This window comes from Sabethes cyaneus, chromosome 3, assembly GCF_943734655.1.
Source record: "Sabethes cyaneus chromosome 3, idSabCyanKW18_F2, whole genome shotgun sequence".
Classification (NCBI taxonomy): Eukaryota; Metazoa; Arthropoda; class Insecta; order Diptera; family Culicidae; genus Sabethes; species Sabethes cyaneus.
In genome coordinates this window covers 133,545,879-133,560,427 of record NC_071355.1, presented here as the reverse complement: position 1 = coordinate 133,560,427, position 14,549 = coordinate 133,545,879, and the positions used below count along the sequence as shown (strand labels likewise).

General features: G+C 39.8%; 1 protein-coding gene across 1 annotated transcript in view; it reads left to right on the top strand.

Moving 5' to 3' along the window:
* LOC128741874 (hepatocyte nuclear factor 4-gamma) overlaps positions 1-14,549 on the top strand; it is a 153,703-nt gene that overhangs the window by 37,798 nt on the left and 101,356 nt on the right. The window lies entirely within an intron of this gene.

Below are 14,549 nucleotides of genomic sequence, written 5' to 3'. Positions count from 1 at the left end.
TCCAACTAGATCGTGGTCGACTAAGCGGATGCAATACGAATGTCGCATCGGTAAAGTAGAAGAAAGGCACGTTGATCAAACAAAACAGCCTCGCTGATCGGCCAACCCTTTCACGCCAATTCGCCACCGTTTGAGTCACGTGGCTTTGGCACCTCTAACAGTTATACGTTTTATTATTTACTTACTCAATGAAATTCGTTATTGTATTTGTTTTGGAAATCGTTCGTTGGTGCAGGTTAAGAATTTGGCGCGTTCGTTCACTTAAAATGTGGTGCGAACGCGGCATTTTAATGTAATTTCATTTAAAATGTTTCGCCTTATTGGCGCCCTCGTTCGATCGAGTCACTGACCGGCACGGATAATCAAATTGAATTTAAAATTTGATGCGCCCTGAGCTGACCGGGGTTGATTCCTCCGAGTTCAGCCAGATAAAAATGCGCGAGATCATGCTCGCAGGGGATGAGGGTCGCTTTAATGCTGGCATTTTTTGATTTTTTGGAATGACACCCTATGATCTCAAATCTTGCCGTAAGAGGTAGTCTTACGTAAAAAAATCGCCGTTTTTACCATGAGAACCCCAACCGATTTTCACTTTAAGACTATCGGAAAACTGAGAAAATATGCTATTTTTAGCATAGCTACTTTTATCGCAGAGCGGTTGCGACTGAAAAGAGTTGAGACTAATATGCGATTATTTTGCTACATAGCATAGCATGCATAGCATAGCACAGTTTGACCGCCCGTGAGTTGCCCGCGATTGATCAAGATCAGTTGAAATTGCACAAAATGCTGTTGATGTTGATGCACAAATGTTGCTGTTGAGACCAGTTGAAGTTGAACCATCAAAATGCTGTTCGGGAATAGCAAGTCATTTTCAGTGTGCATCTTCGAGTGATCCAATTCTGTATGGTAATCAATAGCAAAGCTGGCCACACCCATGCGGGTCAATTAAAGGAGGGAAGGAATATTAATCGGGTACTTGTTGCTTCTAAACACCCTATTGGCAATTTGGCATCTCTATATCGAGCTGCAATGAGTGACAAGATGTCCCGGGCTCAAAACTTGACAGCGGGCCCAACTCAGACTGCTGGCAGTTGAGTGAAACGCAGTGGTGAAGTACTATTTCGTTTTCGCACATAAACACGAGATGTTGGCGGCGAAAACATGGTTGTCTGCCGATGGGGATGGCATCATCCACAAGTGTCACAGGAAGGAATAGGATGTTAATAGAAAGGTATTGATCTGGAGGTAGGTGGTGCGATTTTTATCATTCGAGCACGTGTACGATGGAAGAGCAGGTTTGGTCATTTGGATATCGCGAGATAGTTAACAATCAACCCTCGGCTATATTTGATAGGTTGATAGCTCCCATTGTTAAGAGCGTAATTCGTTTTTATTATTCTTTCTATTCCTTCCGGCTTCTGACTTCTGCCTTCTTGTATGTCAAATATAGTCGCACGATTTTCATAATTCTGGGGTCCTAGAGTCTGGCTCGTATTGTTGCTACTATTGACTGCAGTTTGAGTTTTTTCAGTTCTATAAGGGTTAATTGTTTCCCCTTTTTGGAAGTTTATAAATTGTGAAGTGATATCAGCTTCTGGCAGTCCAGAAAAATGATGTTTAGCTGCAGCCAAAAGGCCTTTGTCCAAAGGTAGAAATGTAGAGACAGCTTTGACATTGGTTTTGAACATGTTTGCATTGGAGGTTGCTGCTGCTATTGATGATGTTTTTGTTGCTGTTGTTGATGGATCTAGAGTTACAGTTATTGTGAATGGCTTTATGTAAATACACGCAATATTTATTTATTTATTTTATTTTCTTACTTCATCGGAACTAATGTCTAAATGAAGATTTAAACTGTGGATGGGAAAAGCCTATTTGAGTTGAGATTTAATCCCATTCTCAAATCGGCATAAAAACCCATTATCTTTTAATAATAACAATAACATTGGTACACAAACTTAATCAAAAATAGAGACATAAAATTCATATCAAGTCACACTATTTCTTATCCTATTCTTAAAAGTATTCGTCGATATTGTAAAGTCAAAATGTTCATACACCTCATTGAATAAACAACACATCGCGTGAATTGGTTCATGTAGTCCGTAACTTGTACGGTGAAAGGCAGGCCGTAGAAATCCTCGAGATCTAAGCGGTCGAGGCATAACATTTACATCAACCATACGTAGAAGTTCTGGAGCGTCGACCTCCCATTTCAAAAGTTGGGCAACGAAGACGGCTCTGGATACATCTCTCCTTTTACATAGGGTTTCCACATTCAGCAGTTTACAACGGTCCTCATAGGGTGGGAGATTTTGATGGTCCGACCACGGGAGATGTCTTAATGCGTGCCTTATAAATCTGCGTTGCACTGCTTCGATTCTTGTTGACCAAATGTCCGTGAACGGACTCCATACCACAGAAGCAGTCTCAAGAATGGAGCGTACTAGGGAAAAGTAAAGAGCTCGCAAACAATATGGGTCGCGGAAATCTTTAGCCACACGCATGATAAAACCCAGATTACGATTCGCCTTTGAAATAATGTCTGAGTAATGGTTGTTGAAGGTCATTCTAGTATCCAGCTCCACTCCTAGGTCTCTAACAACTTTGACCCGCTCAAGACAAGAGTTGTCGATTGTGTAATTGTACGCAATAGATGTTTTGCTTCGTGTGAAGGTGATGACTGAGAATTTGGAAGTACTGATGGTCAGGTTGTTTAAACGACACCAGTTTGTAAATTGGTTGATAAAGCCTTGTAATAGTTTGCAGTCCTCAACAGATCGTACAGAGAGAAACATCTTTAGATCATCAGCGTATAGTAGCTTGCAGCCCGATGGGATCACCGAGCAGACGTCATTAAAAAATATTATGAACAGTAATGGGCCTAAGTTGCTTCCTTGCGGGACTCCAGATCGACTGCAAAAGCCGTACGACTCAGTAGAGCCCAATTTAACTGAGAGTTGTCGATTTGTTAGATAAGTCTGAAGCCAGCAGCCGAAGCCATCAGAAGCTCCTAAGCGGTCTAGTTTCCGAAGCAAAATATGGTGGTCAATGCGGTCAAAAGCAGCTTTGAGATCTGTGTATATTGTGTCGACTTGGGCTGCGTCTTCTATCTGGCGAAGACAGAATGAACAGAACTGCAGTAGGTTGGTATTAATTGAGCGTTTGGGAACAAATCCATGTTGCTCTATCGAAATATATGATTTCACTTTACTAAACAGTAGCTCATTCACGAGGATCTCAAGTAACTTAGAACCAGCACATAAAGAGGTTATTCCACGGTAGTTCGCGATGTTGCATTTATCTCCTTTTTTAAATATTGGCAAAATATAAGATCTTTTCCAGGACCCCGGGAACTTACTTTGTCGAAGAGACAAATTGCAAATTTTCAGTAGCGGTTTATATAACGCATCAGCGCATTTTTTCAAAATTACAGACGGTATCCCATCAGGGCCTACACTGCACGATGATTTTAATTTCGAAAGGCCGGCTTTAATGTCAGCTTCGCCGAATTGTATAGAACCCATACTGAAGAGGTTTTCGGGAACATTGCGCATCGCTTCGTCAATTTGGGAAGGAAGAGCTGTAACTGAATTATATACGCTGGAAAAATGCTTCGCAAATAAATCACACGTTTTCTGTTGGCTGTCGGATTCGGAATTTCCCAGGAACATTTTAGATGGCAGCCCAAAATGTTTACGTTTTTCGTTGACGAAAGACCAGAAGCGCTTCGGATTCTGTTTCAGATCACTTTGCATACGTCTAGCGTAGCACGAATAAAGTTGTCGGTTGTAGCATCGATATTCATTGCTAATTTGACAAAAAGCAAGTTTAGTTGTGGGATTACGCCTATTCGTATACCTCCTTAAAGCAGCAGATCGTTTACGCTTCAAATGCCGAAGTCTGGATGTAGACCAAGGTGGCTTCACGCGCGGTCGCCGTGTTGGCACGTATAAATGCAGAAAACCCGAGATTATTGTGTTAAAGTAATCAACAGCTGAATCCACATCGACAAAGCTGTCAAGCAAGGTCCAATCGACACTGAGTAATGATTCGTTCAGTGCAACAAAATCAGCTTTGCTGAAGTTCAACTCGTTAGTCATCGCGAAACTTTCATACGAAACGGGCAGGGAAACACGTAATGCAAGTAAGAGCGGGGGATGAAAAGCATCAGCTTCGATAATTGGCTCAAGAGCTTCAGATACAATGCAGGCATCTTTAGCTTCATCGTTAACAAATATAAGGTCTAGCGTACGACATATGCTGTTGACAACCGTGTTCATTTGTCTCATGTTCAAGAGAGCAAACCCATCGATCAGCGCAGTACTAGCCAGAGAAAAAGTTGAAGAGCTGGGATCGGGAAATGCAGCTCCATGTGGGCCCCTAAGCCACGATAAGTTTGGCTGATTATAATCCCCAAAGACAATATGCAAGTCATTGGGTTGCAAGGCGTTCGACTGCCGTAAGACTGAATCGATATGAGATTCAACTGACGACACGTTAGTAGCACTGTCAGGGCTTATGTAAGCGACACCAAGGCAAATAGTTCTGTCTAATCCGAAAATTTTTACCCAAAGCTCTTCCACTACGTCAGAAATTTGAACCGACGAGATTTGCGAGTTCAAACGGTTAGCAACTGCTATTAAAACGCCACCACCACGTCTCTTTCCTGTTTTGCGTGGATTACGGTCATTCCTGAACACGTTATAGGCATTTCCAAACAATTGTGCTGAATGAAAGCACTCGTTGAGCCAAGTCTCAGTGAGAATAATAACGTCATATTGTATATCCGAAATCGCAACGAAAAATTCATCCACTTTGGTTCGCAGGCCTCTTACGTTTTGATATATCATATTGATGACGCATTCAGACTCAGCGAGCCGAACCGTAGCTGCGTCAAGAATCCTCGTATGATCAGGCGAGATGAATGTATCTGGTAGCGCTGGTGCGGCGATAGGCTGGAAATTTACATCTTTGTAAGGTGGTGCAGAATCCGACCCAGCTTCGACAGGGCATATACTATTAAAATCATTACCTGACAGAGCAGGGTAATCATCTGGCTCGTAATCTCGTACAACAACCGTTGAATAATCGTCAGATGTCCAGTGCGGATGAACTTGTTCGTAGTGGGAATTGTCTGTAGAAGCCGGAATAGTGCTTAGGCTGGATACGGACAAAGATGCACAGCTGTTGTTTGGCAGTAAATGTACACATGCAGCACTGGGCCGAAAAGAAGTCTTATCAATGGGCTCGCCGTCGTATCGTGTTATACAATGGGCAGAACGGTCGTCAGTGATCGGCTCAGTATAACGTTCCTCACTGCCAGTCATCGCACACAGATTCAAAGCATCTGGTGTCGGTAGGCTAAAACAATCGCACATTCTCTGAGTTTTTTGCAAACAATTATGATACATATACTTAACTGCAGCGGGGGCCCGTTGGCCCCCTGAGTCCACCGGTGGTAGGGTGACATCGTTTACTGTTCTGCAGGTGTACTGTCCATAGGAGTGGCTGGAGGCAGTTGATCGTTTTTTGCTTCATATCTAGCTCCATATTCAACGAACTCTCTAAATAAAATCCCTGCTGGCCAAGTGTTCGATGACAGTGCACACTGTTTGTATTTGGGATCAATTCCCACTTTGAACGAGATGAACCGCAGCGACTTTATATCTACATCTTTTTTCACCAACTTTACGATCTCGGGAGGCTCATCGCACTGCACACACTCTTTTACCATCTCTTGGATATTATCATTCGATACGTCCGGGTGGATCCTTGATAAATATATCCAAAATTTTTTCTCAGCAACGGGTATGGTTGCAACCGCTTTTGATAGGCTGGTATTTGTTCCTACCGTTACATTATCAAAAGAGACAGATTGCTCTTCACGACGTCGTTTTGGGGCTGGGCGTTTAATAGATGGCCAATTATTCCTGAAAGTGCGTGGTGTGATGTCAGCTTTATCCGGTAAACTAGCGGCTCTTGCATCATTTTTGCGAATCTCTGCTTTAAGCTCATTGATAGCAGTAGTTTGCTCTTTCAGCAAATCGGCAATCGCACTTCCTAGTGCGGCGACAGTAGGCCGAAATCTAGCAAACTTTAACAGCTTCAAACACCCGTCACAGAACCACAGAATATTTTCCGAAGCCGATTTAGCTTTCAGATAGTGGTTGTTTAGACCAGCACATTTAGCATGAACCACAGTCTCGCAGAATCCCTGGCATCTAACGAAATCCGATTCCTTTGTTGGCTTAGCGCATTTGTCGCAAACAAACTCCATTATAGTTGCAGTAGAAGAGCCGGCAACAAAGAAAGCAGCAAAACAGTTGTAGAAACAGATGAGCTTGACCCGATATTGTTATTTTATATCACTAATATGACGATCAGTAACTAAAACTCAACCGGCGAATCAAAAATTAAAACGTGAATACTTATGAAAATTCCAAAAATTCGAAAAAATCATTAGACAAAATAAAAACAACGATCCATTAAGCAGGCAGTGTTGCCAAAAACTCCGCAACCATTTAACTATCGGGCAAAAATCATCGTATAATAGACGCATATCTTTACGTAGTTATAAGCTTTAAAAAACATCGTTATACATATTTTATTCGAACGCATAACTGAAGAAAATGCTAAAGTGACTTATGTTCTTACCTCGGCTTTTAACTTGCTCCGGAGTACCTTACGCCTCGTATAGATAATGATTGTTCTCGGCAGTCATTTTTCTACAATCATATCTTATCATTTATCTCAGACGTAGCAATGAACAATTTGATTAGCTGTTTTACTCAAAAACAGTATCTCTAAGGCAACAATCACTTCAATTGGTTAATCTTTTTCGTACATGAGCGAAAAATACAGCAAATCGTTCAATCGTTCTTGCAATTTTAGATTGTTCTTGGAAGTTTTATGAGTTTTAGACACGGCTCAGTAATGAAAAATATAGCGACAGTGATTAGTGAATACGATAGAAATAAATGTACTCTTTATCCCTTATTAGATCTGGAGGACACACTGCTTCAACATATTTTTGGTATGTTTGAATGTATATATTTGTTTTGCTTATTGTTTACAGTCTTTTGTGCAGTACAGACTAGTAGTACGTATATTAATTTAAATTAATTATTGCATTCCAAAACCTATTTTTGCTAATATTAAAGTTAAATATATAGTTTAGTTTAACATGCCTACAACAAGCATGAAGCGGATTATTTTGGCCATACGTTGTTCGATGTGTCGGGGTTAGGGCTTACGGTATTAGGCGCTTTTGGTGTAAGCCGATATTTTGGTGTTGGTGTAGAAAAGACGGTAATATCGGTAAAATACTAGTATTGGCAGATTGTTAGGAAACAATAAATATTGTTAATGTTTTCCAGTAAATGTTTTTATTTTCCAAACTTTAGCTACAGTATTATTGCTTAGTAAAATGGAATTTAAGCAGATAGAGTAAGGAGGGGTAAAAGTGCGATTCAATTATTTATCAATGCAGATTCCGAGTAAATTGACTACATTGGTATGGATGGATGACTACTTTGACAGCATGAATCTATCGTAAATATTTGTTGTTTACGCAGCATAGTTGCTGTGTTCTGAGTAAATGTTATTTTAGGGCGGTTTTGATGTAATATTTCCTTATACGGCAAATACGATATCAACAGGAGGATATTACTTGTCGAAAAATTGTAGCAGCGTTTTACATCACTCACATATTTGTTTTGAAAATGCGGTGAGAACAATTTACAAAATATCTTTCGTTTTTCCATAATTTGCTCAAACCCCGTCAAGGGCCTAGCGAGGCAAAAGTTCGATTCACAGGCGGGACAAATTGCGATTCATGGACGAAGCCAAAATGCATAGGCGAAGCCGGTTCAGGCACTGCATTACAGTTACTAGAAATAGAAGATCTGCAGGATGCTGTGTGCTCTACAGATGCTGGTCGAACCAAAACAGTATCATCCGCTGGTGATACATAAAATAAACGTTTGGTAAAGTTTCGACCTGGCGGAGGCTGCAGTACAACAACGGAAAATAAAAAAGGTGCAGATTGAGAATATTCCTTTTTGAAACTTATCGCAGATTGAAGATATTGTAGTTTTGTTAGCTAATGCTGTGCCAATTTCATAAATTAAGGCTTCACACTTTTGCCCCGCGGTATTAGCACTTTTACCCCGCTAGTGGGGTATAAGTGTGATTCGGCATTTGATCAGAAAAATGAATAATTTATTTTGCATAGCATTATTACCCCAGATGATTTATACTTGAATGTGAATATATTGAGTTATTGCATCAATATAAAATATATTTTACTGTTATGCTTCTTTATATTTCATGAAATTTGATGACAACTTCAAACGTCGCACTTATGCCCCGCCCTTACTTACTTACTTAATTGGCCTAACGTCTTATGACAAGGCCTGCGCAGTATAATTTCTCCATCTGTTTCGGTTCATGGCAACTGATCTCCAGTTCCGCGGGCATCCAGTGCTCGCCAGACCTCGCTCCACGTGTTCTTGCCACCTCGCTCACTGTGCCCCTCTTCGTCTTGTTCCTACCGGATTTGATGCGAAAACCATTTTTGCTCGATAGTTATCCGGCATTCTAGCAACTTGTCCGTCCAGCTTTAACCACTTTCTGAATACTTGGTTCGCCGTAGAGACGCGCGAGCTCGTGGTTCATTCTTCGCCTCCATACACCGTTCTCTTGCACTCCGCCAAAGATGGTTCTTAGCACCCGTCGTTCGAAAACTCCGAATGCTCGTAGGTCCTCTTCTAGCAGTGTCCACGTTTCTTGCCCGTAGAGGACAACCGGTCTAATTAGCGTTTTGTACAGTGTGCACTTTGTACGGGGGCTCAAATTATTCGACCGCAAGTGTTTGTGGAGTCCGTAGTAGGCCCAACTTCCGCTGATAATACGTCTTTTAATCTCACGGCTGGTATTGTTGTCCTCTGTTGCCAGCGAGCCAAGGTATACGAACTCGTCGACTACCTCGAACTCATCCCCGTCGATTACCACGGTACTGCCCAAGCGAGCCCTGTCGCACTCGGTCCCGCTCGCTAGCACATACTTCGTTTTAGACGTATTTATCTTCAATCCAATCTTCTCTGCTTCGCGTTTCAGTCTGGTGTACTGATCTTCCACCGCCTTAAACGTTCTGCCGACAGCATCCACGTCGTCAGCAAAGCAGATAAATTGACTGGATTTATTGAAAATCGTGACCCGCATTTCGATCGCCGATCGCCTTATAACACCTTCAAGCGCAATGTTGAATAGCAGGCAGGAAAGACCATCTCCATGTCGAAGTCCCCTGCGAGATTCGAATGGGTCCGACAATCCACCCAAGATTCTCACACAGCACTGGATCCCATCCATCGTAGCCATGATAAGTCTAGTAAGCTTACCCGGAAAGCCGTTTTCGTCCAAAATGCCCCGCCCTACTCTATAATAAAACGATTTATCTCCCTTGTTAGCACGCTTTTTGTTACCAATGCTTCCAACAATTGGAAAAACTTCCGCTTTCATTGAAGTCTTACGAACTACTTTAAGTGCATCAGAAATTTTCCTTTCCTTTCTTCAAACTCGGAACACCCTTGCATAGCGTCATTTTCTTCATCATCGTTCACAGATACCTTCTCTTTGTTATCAGTGGATACGGGCAACAGCGGATGGGGGCCGCTTTATGTCGGCAAGCTTTAATGCTGTAGCCTTTATTTGATTTTATCACAGCCGTAACAACGTTCAAACAACGGTTTTGTAGATAACTATGTTCTATGTATGGCTTTATATTGCTTGAACTGTTAATTTATTTATTTATTAGTCGTCAAACAAAGTAGACCACATATATACATTCAATAATAATTGTAATTTGCAGAATCGATGCTAGTCGTCATTTCACCTTAACTGGTAACGATTTTCATAAGCTGGAAGGTGTAGCGGGTTCTGCCATGATAAACGGCGTAAACGTTAAACGCTTTCGATTCTAGTGACATAAGTCGGATAGACTGCTGCAGGTTAAGACTAGCTGCAGGTTTTAAAATGAATGTAAATACCTCGATATAAGACAATTTATAATTTCAAAAAGTTGTTTTATATCGAAATTGTCTTATATCGAAACATGAGTTTTTTCAAAAAAAAATTGTATTAGCGGTCGCTAATTTTGCATTGTGTTGAGAATTACGCTTCTTGAACTATTAGTTTTTTACAATTTTTAGGGTTATTTTGAAATAATGAACATCTTCGTGGCGCCGATTTTGGAATGGAAAATTAGCTTTGGTATCGTTACCAGCTATGTCAAAGGGATTTATTCGATATAAGACAAAAATTGTCTTATATCGAGGTTGTTTTATAACGAGGCTGTCTTATATCGAGGTATCCCTGTATCGCCTTAAATCTTGCTCTAAGCATCAAACCTACACCTTCGCTTATATTTAAGTTGGTTTAGAAGCAGCTAGGTGTATATTTGTGAGCCGAGTGGGTCATACCAAAATGTATTAGAAACTTTTCGAGCCAATGCTCCAAAATAACTTAAATGAACGAAAAATATTGTTAATGTTGACCATTTTCTTCAATTGTGTATTATTTCAGCGTAATTTTGCACATAGGGCTCATTTTAGTCATATCAATCATTAGCCATAGGGGAGAGACGTCTACAGTGAGACACTTTTTTTCCAAAAATTTTAAAAATATTTTGGTGATAGTTACCAACGAGGTCTTCAATCCATTTGAAAGGTATATCCTTCTAGTTGTCTGAAAAAAAGTTTCAGCCCTTTTGATTAAAAGATAAAATAGTTACAAACGCAAATGTGAAGGTGTCTTTTTGGCTCACTGTTCCCCAGTAGATGGGAAGAGTGAGACAACGAGTATTGAATACTGAGACACATATTAGAATTAAACCTAAACCATATATTTTGTTTACAAAGAATAGTTTAGAGGTCGTACTGTTTATTTTGTGCATAAAGGATACATTATTGTTGTGCATTATTGAAAATTCCGATTTCACATCTACATTTATATTCATATAAAGGTCAAATCCTAGTTACCTGACCTTCAACTTACACTTCAGAACTCATTTACAATCAATTTATATGGATTGAGTTACAATTCAACACAAAAATTTTTTTTTGAAATTACCCACATCTGTTTGTCTTACTGTTCCCAATAGGATTGTTTTATAAGAAATAGTGAAATAGTGGTGTTAGCAAACAATTCGATGGTCTAATATTTTTTATTTTTATCTCTCATTCCTATGAGATGCCATGTAGTAAATTTAATTTGGATTAGTTATGCGATTTGCCGTTAAAATCACCTGAAAATGATCGCAATAAAATTTACTTTGACCCCCCCGAAAACGATTTTGCTGAAAAATATACTAAAAAATTAACAAATTTTTCTCAAACTGTATTATGTGATATAGATTCATAAACTTTGCTTTGCAGGAAAATATCATGGATCTTATATGTTTTATGGCGAAGCTATTCCCGATGTCTCACTGTTCCTGTTGTCTCACTGTTGACTACTCTCCCCTAATGCACGTCAACTCAGCATATTATGAAAAAAGACATTGCTCCGATTTTATTCAAATTTTGTGTACTTATTCCTTTGCAGTAAATTTTAGAACCGTATTTTTATTTGGCACTTAGGGTTCACTTTTCTGAGTCAGTGTGGTCCCAAAAGTTACCATTTTTTCACCTTTCTTTCTTTAAAACATCCACTTTTTGTGTTTACATGGTGTGTAGACCAAAAAAACTCTAAGGTAGATAAAACCGGGTCAAAATGGTAGACAAAATCGGGGGTACCTAAAATCGGGTGTAGATTAAACCAGGTGTAGATATCATCGGAATACTACTGTATTGAAATTGAAGAAAAATAAGTGTTTTATTTCACTTTTAGGGGGATTAATCAAAATTTAAATTCCACCAGACGATAGAACTTTCAATTTTAAGAAACTCTTCCAAAGATTCGATAAACCTAAAACCAAGTTTTCCCAGTCAAAACTATAGTGCGCACGTTTTTTTGGGTTTGGGCAATTGTGCGCGCGAGTAACCGTGTTTCAAAAGTTGGCGCGAGTGTTCGTGAGTTAATATCTTTTGACCGGCAAAACCAATTCTTCTGAAATTTTGCAGATATATTTGCAACAATAAAACCTCTAATTTGATGCAAAAATATTTTAAACTAAATAAATTATCTTAGATCAAATCTAAGTTGTATACGATTGCTCATGACTTTCAAATTAAACATCCAATCAAAAAACAAATCAATAGTGATCTATTACCATATATTACCTTTCAAATGAGACTAATAGCGCTTAAATTAGTTTGACCATCTCTGAGAAACAGGCGATAATTATTACCTTGTCAAAACAGGTTTTTTAAGCATAACTTTTAAACTACTTGTTTGCTGTTGGCATGTTGTTTCCTGAAAAAATTAGTATTAACAAGAGCTTTCATTTGATACTAAGATCGTTGAAATTGGTCATGTAGTTCAGGAGAAAATCGTGTCACGTAATTTTTACATTCTTACTTATAACTTTTAAACGGAATGTCGGACCACGAAACAATTCAATAGTGATGTACTAGGTAATAATACCTTTCAAACAAAAGTAATAGCAAACAAATCGGTTCAGCCATCTCTGAGAAACAGGCGATACACACACACACAGACATTGCTCATTTCGTCGAACCTTATCGATTGGTATATGTGGCTTGGCCCTTCGAGCCTCGGATCACTTTCATGTTTTTTGACCAATTTTTAAACCTTTGTTATATAGTATAACAAAGGTAAAAAGAATTTGGTGGTATGAATTTACATACTCCTGAGTATAGATGTGAAAAGTTGCTAATCAAGAATTGCCTAAAATTTTCGTTAGAGACAGAGTTGTTTCAACTTTCAAGATCTCATTTTGCCAAACATTATTAATTCACCAAACTGAAAATTTATAGGTAAACTTCCGCACATTTACCCTCCGTTAATTGAACTAGCTTATAAACAAACTCAGACTCAGCCAGCATTAATTCATAAATGGTACATCGAAAAACTTCAGTTACTACCGAAACCTACCATAGAGTCGAAAGAGCGAAGAAATTGGCATAGAATCTGGTTGAATATATGTTCAAAAAAACTGAGTTCGAATCAAAGATCAGTTCTGTATTTGTTCGTCAACAGGAAAATCAATACCTAACAAAGCTCATTCGTTCAGAAACGGAATGGTTGAAGATCCAAATTGTCAAGTTTGCGGCTTCCTTGAAGATTTGGAGCATATATTTTATTTATTTATTTATTTATTTATTTATTTATTTATTTTATTAATTCATCTGACACTAGTCTACATGAATACAATTACTTATAACAGATTGCTATTTCTTAATCTCTGCACAAACCTATGTGACGGCTGTCCGAAATCAAATAATTCTTCCACTCTCGTAAATGTTCTAATGCATGCCGTAACTGGCTCGTTATATCCAAAAGCGGTGCGGTGAAACGGTGTATGCAGCAAATCGGTTGATCTTAGGTTACGTTGCGAAGCGCGGAAACTCAAGAGTGACAAAAGGCAGGGAGAATCAATTTCACCATTAAAGATTTTTGCTACAAAAACAGCCTGGTGGGTTTTACGTCGGTATTCTAGTGGCTCGAGGTCAAGCAGGCGGCAACGGTCAGAGTATGGTGGTAAGTCCTGAGGATTATTCCATGGTAGATGCCGTAAGGCAAGCCGGATAAACTTCCTCTGTACTCGTTCAATACGCAAAGTCCACGTTAGTTGTTGAGGACACCATACCGAGCTACAATTCTCAAGCAGCGGTCGGACAAGGGCACAATATAATGCTTTGAGGCAGTAGGGGTCCTTGAAGTCCCGTCCAATTTTCAAGATAAATCCGAGCTGACGCAATGCTTTTGAAATTATTGCTTCGCGATGCGCGTTGAATGTGAGTTTAGTATCTAGCAAAATACCAAGGTCAGTAACACGGTCGACTCTGCGTAACTCTGTCCCATCAATTCGGTAACTAAAGAAGATCGGATTTTTTAAGCGATAAAAGCTCATCACCTCGCATTTCGCAACACTTATTGTGAGCCAGTTTCGTTTGCACCAAACAACAAAAATATCGAGTAGAGCTTGTAGGCGGCGACAATCATCAACTTTTTCAACTGCCAGAAACAGTTTAAGGTCATCAGCATACACAAGTCTGCATCCGGTAGCCAGCTGGAAGGTGACGTCGTTGAAAAACAGCGAGAAAAGCAACGGGCCCAAATTGCTGCCTTGTGGAACTCCAGAAACGTTAGTAAATTGAGAGGAAACGCAGGAACCAAGCTTCACACGCAACACTCTACCACGCAGGTACGTGCTAAGCCATTGTATCATCTGTGGAGAAGCGCCGAGCCGGGAAAGTTTCCGCAATAATATTGCATGATCAATTCGATCAAAAGCTGCTTTCAAGTCTGTGTAAATTACATCCACTTGCTTCTTGTTCTCCATATGCGAGATGCAAGCCGAAGTAAATTCCATCATGTTTGTGCAAACGGAACGACCAGGCATGAAACCATGCTGAGCTGTA